The sequence below is a fragment of the Schistocerca gregaria genome, chromosome 3 (genome assembly GCF_023897955.1).
Source record: "Schistocerca gregaria isolate iqSchGreg1 chromosome 3, iqSchGreg1.2, whole genome shotgun sequence".
Lineage (NCBI taxonomy): Eukaryota > Metazoa > Arthropoda > Insecta > Orthoptera > Acrididae > Schistocerca > Schistocerca gregaria.
The window spans coordinates 579,221,294-579,234,072 of NC_064922.1; the positions used below are offsets into that span (position 1 = coordinate 579,221,294).

At 41.6% G+C, this 12,779-nt stretch overlaps 1 protein-coding gene across 1 annotated transcript in view; it reads left to right on the top strand.

Moving 5' to 3' along the window:
* LOC126355470 (uncharacterized) overlaps positions 1-12,779 on the top strand; it is a 449,786-nt gene that overhangs the window by 337,753 nt on the left and 99,254 nt on the right. The gene's annotated exons all lie outside the window — the stretch shown is intronic.

The window sequence follows — 12,779 nt, forward strand, 5'->3', positions numbered from 1 at the left end:
GAAGAGAGGAAAATTTGGATCTCATGGTTCAGCGGCTGCTTGTAAGCCACACGTCACGCCGGTAAATGCCAAAAAATGGCACTGAATAGTGGAAAAACGTTGTGTGGAGTGACGAATCACGGTACACAATATGGCGATCCCATGGCAGGGTATGGGTTGGAGAATGCCCGGTGAACGTCATCGCCAGTGTCTGTAGGGCCAACAGTAAATTTCGGAGATGATGGTGTTACGGTGTTGTCGTGTTCTTCATTGAGGGGGTTTGCACCCCTTGTTTTGCGTGTCACTATCACAGCACAGACCTACATTGATATTTTAAGCACCTTCCCATTGCTGAAGAGCAATTCGGAGATGGTGATTGCATCTTTCAACACGATCGAGCACATGTTCACAGTGCACGGCCTGTGGCGGAATGGTTAGACGACAATAACATCCCTGCAATGGATTGGACTGTATCCTATAGAACATATTTGGGATATTTTGGAACGCCGACTTCGTGCCAGGTCTCACCGACTGACATCGTTACCTCTTCTCACCGCAACGCTTCTTGAGGAATGGACTGCAATTCCCCAAGAAACGTATGCCTGCGAGAGTGGAAGCTGTCATCAAGGGTAAGGGTGGACCAACTCCATGTTGAGTTCCAGTATTGTCCGGATCTTTTTGATCACTTAGTGTACGTATATCCACCAGGCTACCTCACCTACGACTAACGTTCTGGGCTTCCTGCGCCACTTAGCGCCACTTAGCGCAACTTAGCTCAGCCACACAAAACGCGGGTTGAAAACCCAAAGTGGATTGCCAACTTTCTGATTTGCTTTACCAAAAGTAATACATATTTTTAAATAACCTACGAATATTACAGTCGTTATAAGTACAGCAAACATCCATCATTATGCATTTGCTGTCTTTAAACAATATCTGTTACTCCATATTTTACTTTTAAAAGATTGTCAAAGACAGTCAACTTTGTTAGAGAACATAGATACATTTAAAAATCGAAAACGTCGATACGTTTATGTATCGATATTGATATTCACTGTTTAATAGATAAATTGTAATAAATAGTTTGATAATATTTAAGCTACTACGTTACTAAGTGTAACATCGGTCTTGGAGAGAATATGTTGTCGAATATTGTGGTCTTAGATCTTACTACAGTACTATTACATCTGGGCAAGATACAAAGACAGGACGATAGCTGTGCGTACGTGTTTTACTAATAATCAACGACTTCACAAATATTAGTATCAAAATGTGGCAACTGAAGTCAGTGTTTCCACTTACAATTTTCGTTTTATTCTAGTTTCCTTCGGAATTATCCCTAAAATACCTTAATAATCATAAAAAATCTCTAGATTTAGGGAGTATAATTATAACGAAGAACAATAAATTATTTCTGGTATTTAATAACAGAAAATATCAACAGAAGGTTCATAGATTTACAGGATCAGAAGCTGAAGTATTACTTTTCCACTGTGTCGTTACATTTAGAATGGCACTATTACGTTCTAAAATTGGCCATTTGTTTTCAGGCATTCCCGGTTTTGTTTGAAGGTGACCGTTAAGAGTTTCATTGTTAAGTCTATCCTGTTATCTGTTTTTACCTTTTGAGAACACAGAATATTCTTCCTGCTTCAGTATTTGAATTCTGAACTGCTAGTAAAAAAACACCAGTTTGGAGGTTTCAGTAAATAAAATTACCATGATTTTTCAAGCGTAGTACCTTATTACAATAAATTTAAACTGACAATTTTCCTTACCTTCAACCTCAAAATTCTTCGCTTCGACGAGAGTTTGATGTGTCTATTCATTGTCTGATTTTTGCATGCTGCTTGTTGTCACTCAAAGATTTACATGGCTTAACACATGTTGCACAGAGTGTTTCTCTAGATTTCACAGTCGATGTAATCTGTCATCTTTTTATGTTGTTACTATTGGTATAACATGACTAAATTACGATGTCATCCTTAACAATGGTAATCGAACAATTAACATAGTAAGCTACAATTAGATGGATTATATTCGATAAGTTTGAGGTAATCCCCTTTAATCAGTTGATGGAGTCATAAAGTAAAACGCTAAGTGGTATCTACAGTAAATAATATTACCATCTTAAGTTTGCTTTTACTCCAAATTTCCCTAAATCCCTGTCAAAATATAATAGCCCTAAGCCACACATTATATGATTCGCCCTAAAAAAGGCAGAAATCAGTAAGTGACAGAAATTTCGTGTGCTCACGAAAATAAATTTTAAATTCAGGATATAAAGTGGACTCCGTACAATCACGTGACTAATGCAAGGAAAGATAAAGTAGAAGAATCAAACTAAAACCGTATTAAATCAGATTTCTTTTCTAAACACAATGCGATATTTACCTTACGCTCCGCATACAACCCACAGAACCCAAGGAATTTGTCTTTACTACTTTGTATTCTACTCCAGTCACTAAAACACATACCACCTCTAAATAATTACATTCAAGACAGTATCTTCTTCCGTTATGTCCTATTTAATTGTAATCACTATTTTGCAGCAGCATAGTGCTTTCCAGTACGTCTGTGATACTATTCTACGTCCTTTGTCCTCTTCTGTTATGCATATTAAAAACTCGTTTTGTAAAGGGGCAGTTTCAAGACCTATTCAAAACACATTTTCTTAATAGCCGAACTGTCTCCAACACATTATTTCTTAATAACCATACTGTGTCTTCACCTCTCAACGATGTGGGTGGTATAGGCCAGAAATGAGTTCAGTACAGTCGTGTAGGCTCGCCAGGGAGTCACGTGACATCATCTCTGAACCCGCCGTCTCGCTGAGCATGTCGACTCGAATGGTGCGTTTCCGCCGCAGCCCACCTGAGTCTGTTGTCGGGTACGAGAGGACTCGACTCGCTCAGAACGGAGCAAGTGATACCGTGGACTCGATGCATTCCCGCTACATACACAACCATTTTGAAAACAATTCGGCCTTTAAAGTGGAAATTGTTATTCATTTATCTCACACGAGCAACGGCCTTGCCGCAGTGGTGACACCGTATCCCGTCAGATGACCGAAGTTAAACGCTGTCAGGCTTGGCTATCACTTGGATGGGTCACCGTCCAGGTCTGCCGAGTGCTGTTGGCAAGTGGGGCGCACTCAGGCATTGTGAGACCAACTGAGGAGCTACTTGACTGGGAAATAGCGAAACACAACGGCCGGGAGAGCGGTGTGCTGGCCGCGTGCGCTGCGTATCCGCATCCGTTGACGCCTAACAGCGGGGGATGACACGGCGGCCGGTCGATACTGTTGGGCCTTCAATGCTTGTTTGACGCAGCTTGTTTTGCTTATTTCACATGATCGTGACTTCGGTTTTATAGCCATTCTGAAGTGCAAGTTGAAATGTCATAAAATGTCCGCATTGCCTAAATGTCAGAAGCAAGTTATACACCAGTATAACCGACTGATCGGCTAGCAGTGAATGTTGTTCTGTTCATACATAAGTCTATACAGATAAAACTTTTTCGGAAACTGCTGCAAATTTATTTTCATACTAAATATCTGTTCAGAGAATGTCTAAGAATACCGGCCGAAGTGGCCGTGCGGTTCTAGGCGCTGCGGTCTGGAACCGCGAGACCGCTACGGTCTCAGGTTCGCTTCCTGCCTCGGGCATGGATGTGTGTGATGTCCTTAGTTAGGTTTCAATAGTTCTAAGTTATAGGGGACTAATGACCTCAGAAGTTGAGTCCCATAGTGCGCAGAGCCACTTTTTGTCTAAGAATGTTCGAGACCGTACTGGGTCTGCAGCGACAGTATCAGAAAATGTGTCATGAGTATGAAGTGGAATCTCTAAATGGTGGTTAATTATTAAAGCGAATTACGAAAATGAATAATAAGCTAAACAAATGGCTGTTAGCTCATTATCGCAAGTTTCCATGGCCATATGAGAACAGAAGCAGTTCTCCTTTAGCCTCATGGATATGACACTGACGTTGCTCTGTGTCCAAACTTCGTTTCAGTCAGTACATAAAAATATGGTTCAAATGGCCCTGAGCACTATGGGACTTAACATCTGAGGTCATCAGTCCCCTAGAACTTACAACTACTTAAACCTAACTAACCTAAGGACATCACACACATCCATGCCGGAGGCAGGATTCGAACCTGCGACTGTAGCGGTCACGCGGTTTCAGATTGTAGCGCCTAGAACCGCTCGGCCACTACCGCTGGCCCACGCAGCGCATATATTAACTCATGATGGAGGTGGAATAAACAAGAATACAACCATTTTGTTAACATTGGATGAAATTTGTTCGTTTTCTGTATGAAGCATGGACTATAGAATGAAAGTTATTCCAGATATTGCTCCCTCTCTCATGGAAAACATTTGCAATTCTGTACTTTGCATCAATTTATTTTCGTCTTACACCCTCTACAGTGTTACAAAATAGTTGAAGAGCGTCTTATCCCGAAAATTGGTCATTTCATCTTTTCAGTGCTACTTTGCGGCATCAAGATCGTGTATTCCTCTTCCGTACTAACAAAAAGTCACGGCCAACCTTACATTCCCACACGCTTCAGCAAGAGACAACGAGTCGACGAGTTTGAAGCGCTTGCAGCGCCGCAGTTCTCGGACCCGCCGTACTCGGGGCACTTCAGCAGGAAGGAAGGAACCCTGTTAGGACTGACATAACAGGCGCACCCTGATTTGTGAAGCGCATGCAACCCGGACATTAGATTCGTACTCACTCCGTTTCTGATCTCTAGTGAGCTGCCACCAGAAACGGCACATGGTTCGCATTCCATTTAAGGGGTTTTCCCGGTCTAGGGGTCCAGCTTTTACATTTTTTTTTTAGATGAAGTGAAAAGTGTTGTCAGACAATACTTATATCCTTTCATTCATCTACCTTTTACCTGCATTAAAAATTGTTCAAAAGTATTAAGGAGTTATTAAACAAAATAGCGCCGAAGGTCGTAGCGCACGCCGTGCACCGGTAGACGGGTGGTCTGAAACAGACCAGTTCAAAAAATTGCTAAAATACGAGTGTAGGTACGGTCAGAACCTCTGAAAAGTTGAAAAAATCATATTTTCACAAAATGGCGGCTATTTAAAATAGTAAGAAAAATCGACTGTGTTTGGGCATTAAAACGTAAATGAAAAGATAGATATTTAAAAAAATTGTTTAACTTTTGGAGGTTCAGACCATAGGCAATTCAGTTCTCTACAAAAACAGCTAAGCGTCATCAAAGTCGACCAAGTAGTTTTTTTGGCAATCCAAACACCTAGCAAAAAAATGTGACTTTTGGGAAGCCGCGTTTAAAATTTTGGAAAGAGTTTTCGTCGCATTTTGGGACTTACCATCAGTCTGGCGATGTCTGTAGCATAAAGTACGCCTTCTTCGATCTTGTAAATGTCGTTCGTGTGCACCGCTTCCTTCCGGGCCGCAGATCTGGCTTCTTCACTGGCCGTAGGTGCTCCGTGCTCTGAGCGTACAAGGCGGTCCGCGTTGCGCTTTATGCAAAATTCAAACGCCGTGTTGTCAAGTTGAATGCCCGTGACATTCATAGTGCGTGCGAGTCTAATGAAGCTGTCGTTGAAGATAACTGCAGCAAAATTGTTTGCAATTTCGTCAACTTCTTTACCGGAATATATGTGTTTTGGGGAAAGCGTCCAAATCAGCGAATTTATCGACTCGTTAGAGTTTTGAGTAACCTGTCATTCGACAGCTCTTTGTACACAGGTCTGATTATCCCTGAGCGCCGTCCGTAGGCGCTCGATGACGCGGGACTGTCGGTTCGATTATCGTGTATTTCGACTATATGCAGTAGTTTGCTGGCGAAATGGTTTCGCCCAAATGTTCTCCATAATAAAAGCTATAGTATTACCCAATAAAAAATCTATTTTTTGAAACTTGTCGACCTGATATTCCCCTTAAACTATAGGTCCCCTTTCCACGGTTGCGTAACTGTAGTTAGTTAGGGACGAGCAAGTCGCGGAAGTGGCGTCCACTAGAAAGACTTGCTCCAGGCCACTGAACCTTAACTATTACTATTATTATTGTGTGTCTCAGTTCGTTACATCGTTACGTCTTATTTCTCCTTGGGTTGCGTTTACTTTCATAGGCGAATTTACAAATAATATTGCGCCCCATTTACTACAGCTTTAAAATTTCCTGCGTTGTTTTAGCAGATTTCGAATAATTTCCTCATTCTCGAGGCGGTTTCAACAAAGTGAATTTTTCAATAATGCGCTTACTTGGGGATTTACCGCTCAAAAACGTTCAAAAAAGATTTAATGCGATTTTTAACCGTGGACCAATTCATTTCATTGTATTATGCATCGGAAGATTAAGCAGTAATTTTTTTATCGGGGGACAGAGAAAACCACCAAAGCATACACAAATGTAAATATTCTTTAAACTATATTTAGTTAGCCACTCGAAAGAATATCAGGTAAATAAATTTTTATTTCAACGCTCTCTTTTAATGAGCTTTGAGAATGTCGAAATCTTATTGCTCATTGGAAGAGTGATTGCCATGTCACAGGCTTCCTCTGTACTAAAGTAAACAACGACCACCTTTAAAGAAGCCAAGCGTAACTCTGTATTTTTCGTAGAACCATAAGAAAGACGTCACAACGTATGGTTTTCGCAGTTGTTAATCTCATCATCAAAGTTATTCTGTCGTATTGTCACCACCACACTCTTTGAGAAAAAGTCACGTACAACAAATTTGCCGGCCGTAGTGGCCGAGTGGTTCTAGGCCCTTCATTCTGGAACCGCGCGACCACTACGGTTGCAGGTTCGAATCCTGCCTCGTGCATGGATGTGTTTGATGTCCCTAGGTTACTTAGGTTTAAGTAGTTCTAAGTTCTAGGGGACTGATGACAACAGATGTTAAGTCCCATAGTGCTCAGAGCCATTTGAACCATCTGAACAACAAATTTACATTGTGAGGATATTATGAATAATCTAGCTTGAGGCTGGAAATAAATCCATGGCCATATTAAGTTCAAATTAATTTGTTTTCCTGCAGCAGATGATACTGCCAGTTCTCCTGTTTGCTGTGCCGGAATTCTGCACCATAAATGAATACGTTTATTCTCTGTCTTGCTACATTAGCTGTAGTAGAACACTATCTTATATTAGTGACTATGCATGATTCTTAAAGAGACGAAGAACTTAATACTGTATATTGGCATGAGAAAGTTTTTTCGTAATTTCAGCATATTGTTTGTTTCTCGTTTTTTTTCCCTTGGGGAATCTTTTTCTGCCGGCTCTACTTCTCTAATAGGAGTTGGATTAAACAGTTGTTTCATTCACACTAGTGTACACGACAACAAGCTAACCGTTTGTTACACGCGGGTCAAATCTGCAGGCTAACATCTATCCTGTTTCAACAAGATGTGTATCTTGTCTAAACCTGTAGTTTTACTCACAGTCAGCTTTTATGAATAATTTAATATTACTTTTGCGTTTTAAGAGCTACCAGTTAAACAGTATTACGCAGTAGAGTGTAGCCTTGAGTTCCAACAGTCACATCGCACGATATGTCCACATTGTATGTTCTTCTTCCGGACTGTTTCGATAAAGATTTACTATGTAACATATTCAAGCAGCTATAGTTGTGTACAGTCGTTACCTTGATTCGTAACCTAGTTTCCTAATATTTTACTTGCCTCCCTTTCTCTTTTTAAACAGATTTTCTAATGATGAGAAAATCTTGTATTCCTGGCGCTCCGTACCTTGTTAAGTATTTACTAAATACATGTTAGATTAATCATTTGCTATTAAATATTTTTACATCCAGCTAATGGTGTACTTAAGATGTCTATTAACAAATCATTTGAGGATGACCTGGTAATAAGTTGAAATCGGTAATGACACCATGTGTACGACCTGACTGTGAAATACGTGTATAAAAGAATGTATTTATTTTATAATACAAAATATGTCCCACAAGTCATACATAAAAGTATAGTGTGCATTTTCAATTTTCGCTCTATAGATCTGGAGATGACTGTTTCTTAGAGTTTACGCTACTCATGTGCAAATAAATGTATGATCGTATTAGTAATTCATATCACCTTCATTGTGGCACTGAAAAAGGAATTCATAGAGGATACCATTCGTCATCAGGTGCGAAACTCTGAGTGTAATGAAATAAGGAAACATTATCTGTAGGGAATGGAACTCCGACAGCTGTCTTCGCACTAATAATATTGTAACGACACAGACAATATTGAGAGTGCTGGCAGCCACAGTCAGCGACCTGTTGACATAGCAATCCTACGCCGTGTGCCTGCTTCGACGCTGGAGAAACATTTAGGAAATGCAGCAGGTCTACTAAACAGACGGCTTACACTACGCTTGTCCGCCCTCTTCTGGAGTATTTCTACGCTGGGTGGGATCCGCATCAGACAGGAGTGACAACCATTAAAGCAAAGATGTCTTTATTAGCGGCAGGATCTTCTCCTGAAATTTCAATCACCAACTTTCTCCTCAGGGCGCGAAAGTATTCTGTTGGCGCTCACATACATAGGGAGGCATGATCATCATAATAAAATAAATCAGGCTCGTATGAAAAGATTTAATTGTTCGTTTTTCCCGTGAACTGTTTGAGAGTGAAACGGAAGAGAAATAGCTTGAAGGTAGTACGATGAACCCTATGCCAGGCATTTAACTGTAAACTGCAAAGTAATCTTATAGATGTGGACCTCTGTTTGCACAACAGCAGGGCCTGGAAAAGTGGCCCCCTTCCGGGAAAATTCCAGGTGACCTACAAACGTGACACTGGTACCTCTTCCGCAGATATTTGTACTTAAACACCCAGGCCAGTGACCTGATTATTGGCTTGGCAGGGCAATGCTATGTCATACAACGTGTGCCAGTCGCCACTGCAAGATCGACAATGCTCTAGTGATAGACATAATCGATACAGCTCGGCATTGCTGTACCAGACGCTGCCATGCCTATGAAGCGGCCATTTCTGACACCGACAGGCCGTGAAGCACTGAACAACCTACCGCCGCCTCACTGTCCGAGGCAAGAACAGACAACCAACCAGGCCCGTAGCACTGGGGTCTGCCAGACCCAACTCCGTATGTTAGCCAACGGTCCACAGTTTGTCGCTGGCCGATGCCATCGTCTGCTGCATCACTACAAGAGGTCGCTGGTTGCCGCCAGCTCGCTACAGGCGCTTCTGAAGTGCCCCAGCCACCAGAGACATCTCAGCACCTGGCAAGTCGGCGTTCACCGAGTAAGCAGCTGTGTGCACTGCAGGCACGTTACTATGCCTACTGCTCTGATGTAGGAGCAACACGGCGAAACGCCACGCCCTGGCCTGGCTGAGGACACACGCAATAACTGTTGAAGTCCGACGTAATAAGAAATTGTTACGTTTTCTGGTGGTTTTACTGCAGCTACCCACAACATCCTACAGACTCCCTCGCCATGAGCCTAACGCAGGACGCACTGGTAGGTGTCGAGCATCTCCTGACAAACTCAAGACAATTCTCACCACCCAGTAGCGGTCGTTGCACAATTCGCCCACTGCGTATTGGTTTCAGAAGTCGAATAGCATGAAACTGACTGATCAACAAAGAAGAAGAGCATCAACTTCATTCTACGAAATTGCGGTGCCTGTGTTGTGAACAAGTATGATGCGAGAATAACATTAATGGGTTGTAGGAGTACAGGTGTGACACATGGAAGACGACATATGGAAGTTTGGGTCTGCTCGCTGGTCATGTTTGTATAGATAAAGCGGTTAAAGCGACCGCTCGCGTAAAGCGGGAAATCCGGTTCGAGTCCCGGTCTGGAACCAAGTTTCAATGTAGTCATTCCATTATACAGCTGGAGATGGTTCATAACGCTTCTCGCCACAACATTCTGGTGACAGAAGCAGTTGGAGACTGCATTGGTGACTCAACTCGGACAGCAGCAACATAAGCAGGTAGCAACGCAGATTTTGGATTATCACTTGTGGGATCCTCGTACCTTTATATCTTCGTATCATTGAATTCTCGTCACTCTGTATTTCCCTATGTCGGGATCAGACTCAGATGTAGTATTTAGTTAAAACCTGAGGGCTGAAAGTTAACACCTGTAATATAAACACTGTGCCATTTCCCAAAACATTCAGCTCTATGCCCTGAATCACAGTATATAATTTGCCGAATATGCTAACATAAAGAAATTTACGCCAGGCAGAGCAGATGAAATGGGCAAACTACGCACCACGGAATTTCTCGGAAAACACTCACATGGAAGGACTTGGCCCAAGCTGTTCAACAGTATTCAGTGTTTAATTTCAAACACATGTATATTTTTATCATAACCATTCAGAAAACAATAATTTAATTAAACGATTAATCAATTAAAAGAAGGTTACCTGAAACCATCAATTACTCAAGAATTGGCTTTGTGAGTGTCAAGACTATGTAATGGTACTCTAATTAATAACAGCAAAATCAAGATTTACAGGTTGGCTAATCCCCAGAATAAAACTGTAATTACATTTTTTACTTTTACAAAAAAAACAAATCAAATTCATTTACCATCGGGAACCAGCCCCTTAAACACGACTGTCTGAATACAAAATTACACTCTTTAAAAAAATAAACTGGATCCAAACTCACTAGAATAATCAACATTTTATCAATAACATTGCCTTAGAGAAATAAGAGTCAGAACGATCTATGATTAAGAGAAGACTAGACCCGTAAAACTAATAACCTACACAGTTACAGGCCAGATGCAAGAACATCAAACAGTACGATAAGCAACTTCTTGGAACATGACAACAAATAAGTTTCGGTTATTACACGAAATATTAAAGGCCCAAGGCCAGTTTCCAAATGCAATGAATAACATTTTAAGTTTGGCAATTGGTTGCATTGACTTGTTGCAATATGCAGACAGAGTCCCTCTGGAATAATTACATACAACAAGGTGGGTCGCCCGATATCTACGTGTCCCTACCGGACCCCAGACATACGGACTATCCTGCGCGACGCTCTCAGCGACCCAAGCGTGGATAATTAACGCAAGCAAAGATACCCCACGCAAGCAAACACGTTAACAACTAGGATGGGAAGCAGACCAAGGGTACAAAAACTTATTAGTGGAAGAACAAGAGGAAAAATTCGCTCTCACTGCACAAAGGAGTGGGACAAATATTGAACTACAATATGAATATTAAATTTTCTTTAGCAAAACCTTGCACCAAGCCACAAGGCTTGGACTGACACAAACTTAAGCAGTCGCCCGAAACACCTGGGCAGTACTACCTTTAATCCTCAAAACATGAACATGCTTATAAACACGATAAAATGCTATTTATGAGCTGACTAGATAGCGCAAAAAATTTACAGAAATCTTAAATATACAATTTGCAATGATTTATTAGCTTGGTCACAGATTTTCATCAGCAAGACCTGCAACGCTGTGCAGCATGCTACACGTAAAATTCCGGAACTTCAAACAAAGCAAATTAAGATTCAATAGCTTACAGTTTACTACAGTTGCAACAGTGAACCCCCGAGTAAATAACATATCATATACACCCAGCGGAACAACCGTCGAGTAACGTAGCGAAAGTTAAAACTTAGCAATTCACGTGGGCAATACTTCGCTTCCAGAGGATCGGCTTCATTCTCCTAAAATGTGGCTTTAATGGACAAACAGAAGGTGCCCAAAATCAGTTGTGTCGGTCAGCCAACATGAAACCAAAACACGGAACGACCACCAGGACAACGACAACTGTAAATTATTGCCAACCCCCACAGACTGCGGAACTACCACCGGCCTGCTATACGCCCAATAGTGCACACTTTCTCGTAAACGGGCTTTGCTAGCTCTACGAATTCGTCTCACTGCTATAACATACTCTTTTACCTCTCCATCGACCTGAAAGTGCTTACCACCGAGGAACGACTTCAGATGCCGAAAGAAATGAAAATCGGTAGGAGCGACGTCGGGACTGAACGGAGGACTCCTAAAAACGTCCCAGCCAAAGCTCTGAAGGAGTTGTCTTGTCACATCCGTAGTGTGTAGTCTGGCGTTGACATGAATGAAAACTACACCGTTCGAGAGTATTCCTCTGCGCTAGTTCTGTATTACGCGGCGCATTTTTTTAAGCGTCTCGCAATAAACATCCCCATTGATTGTTCATCTCGTGGTAAAAAGTAAGTCAGTAAAATGCCTTGTCTGTCAAAAAACACTGTGCACGTGACTTTCTGCGGTGTCAAGAGTTGCTTGGGCTTAACTTTTCCTGGGGACGAAGTGTGCCTCCAGTCAATCGATTCCGTTACGTCTCAAGGGTGTCATAAGCAACCCGTGCTCCATCCCCCCTGACTATCTGGGATAAAAATTTCTCACCATCGTCATTGTAACGTGTCAAAAAATCAAGAGCGATATCCATCCGCTATTGTTTGTATTGTTCACTAAGAAATTTAGGCATGTAATGTGTGCAAAGTTTATGAAAGCCCAGTTTTTCAGTATCAATCTCGTAAATTACTGTTCATGTAACTTGCGGAAGTTGACGAGCAATAGCATTAATACTAAACCTACGGTTTTTCTTAACCATTTGTTCGACTGCACTAACCAGTTCATCGGAAACAACAGATGTACGTTCGCTTCGTTCTTCGTCACATTTAATCAGGCCCTTTCTTAAACTTTCGGACACTTCTCACCACTGAAGAACTCATTGAACCTCATTAAACCTCAGAGATATGTCGATGAATGTCAGTTTAACGTTCCTAGCATTCAGGAAACGAACCACAGATCTCATTTCACACACGGTC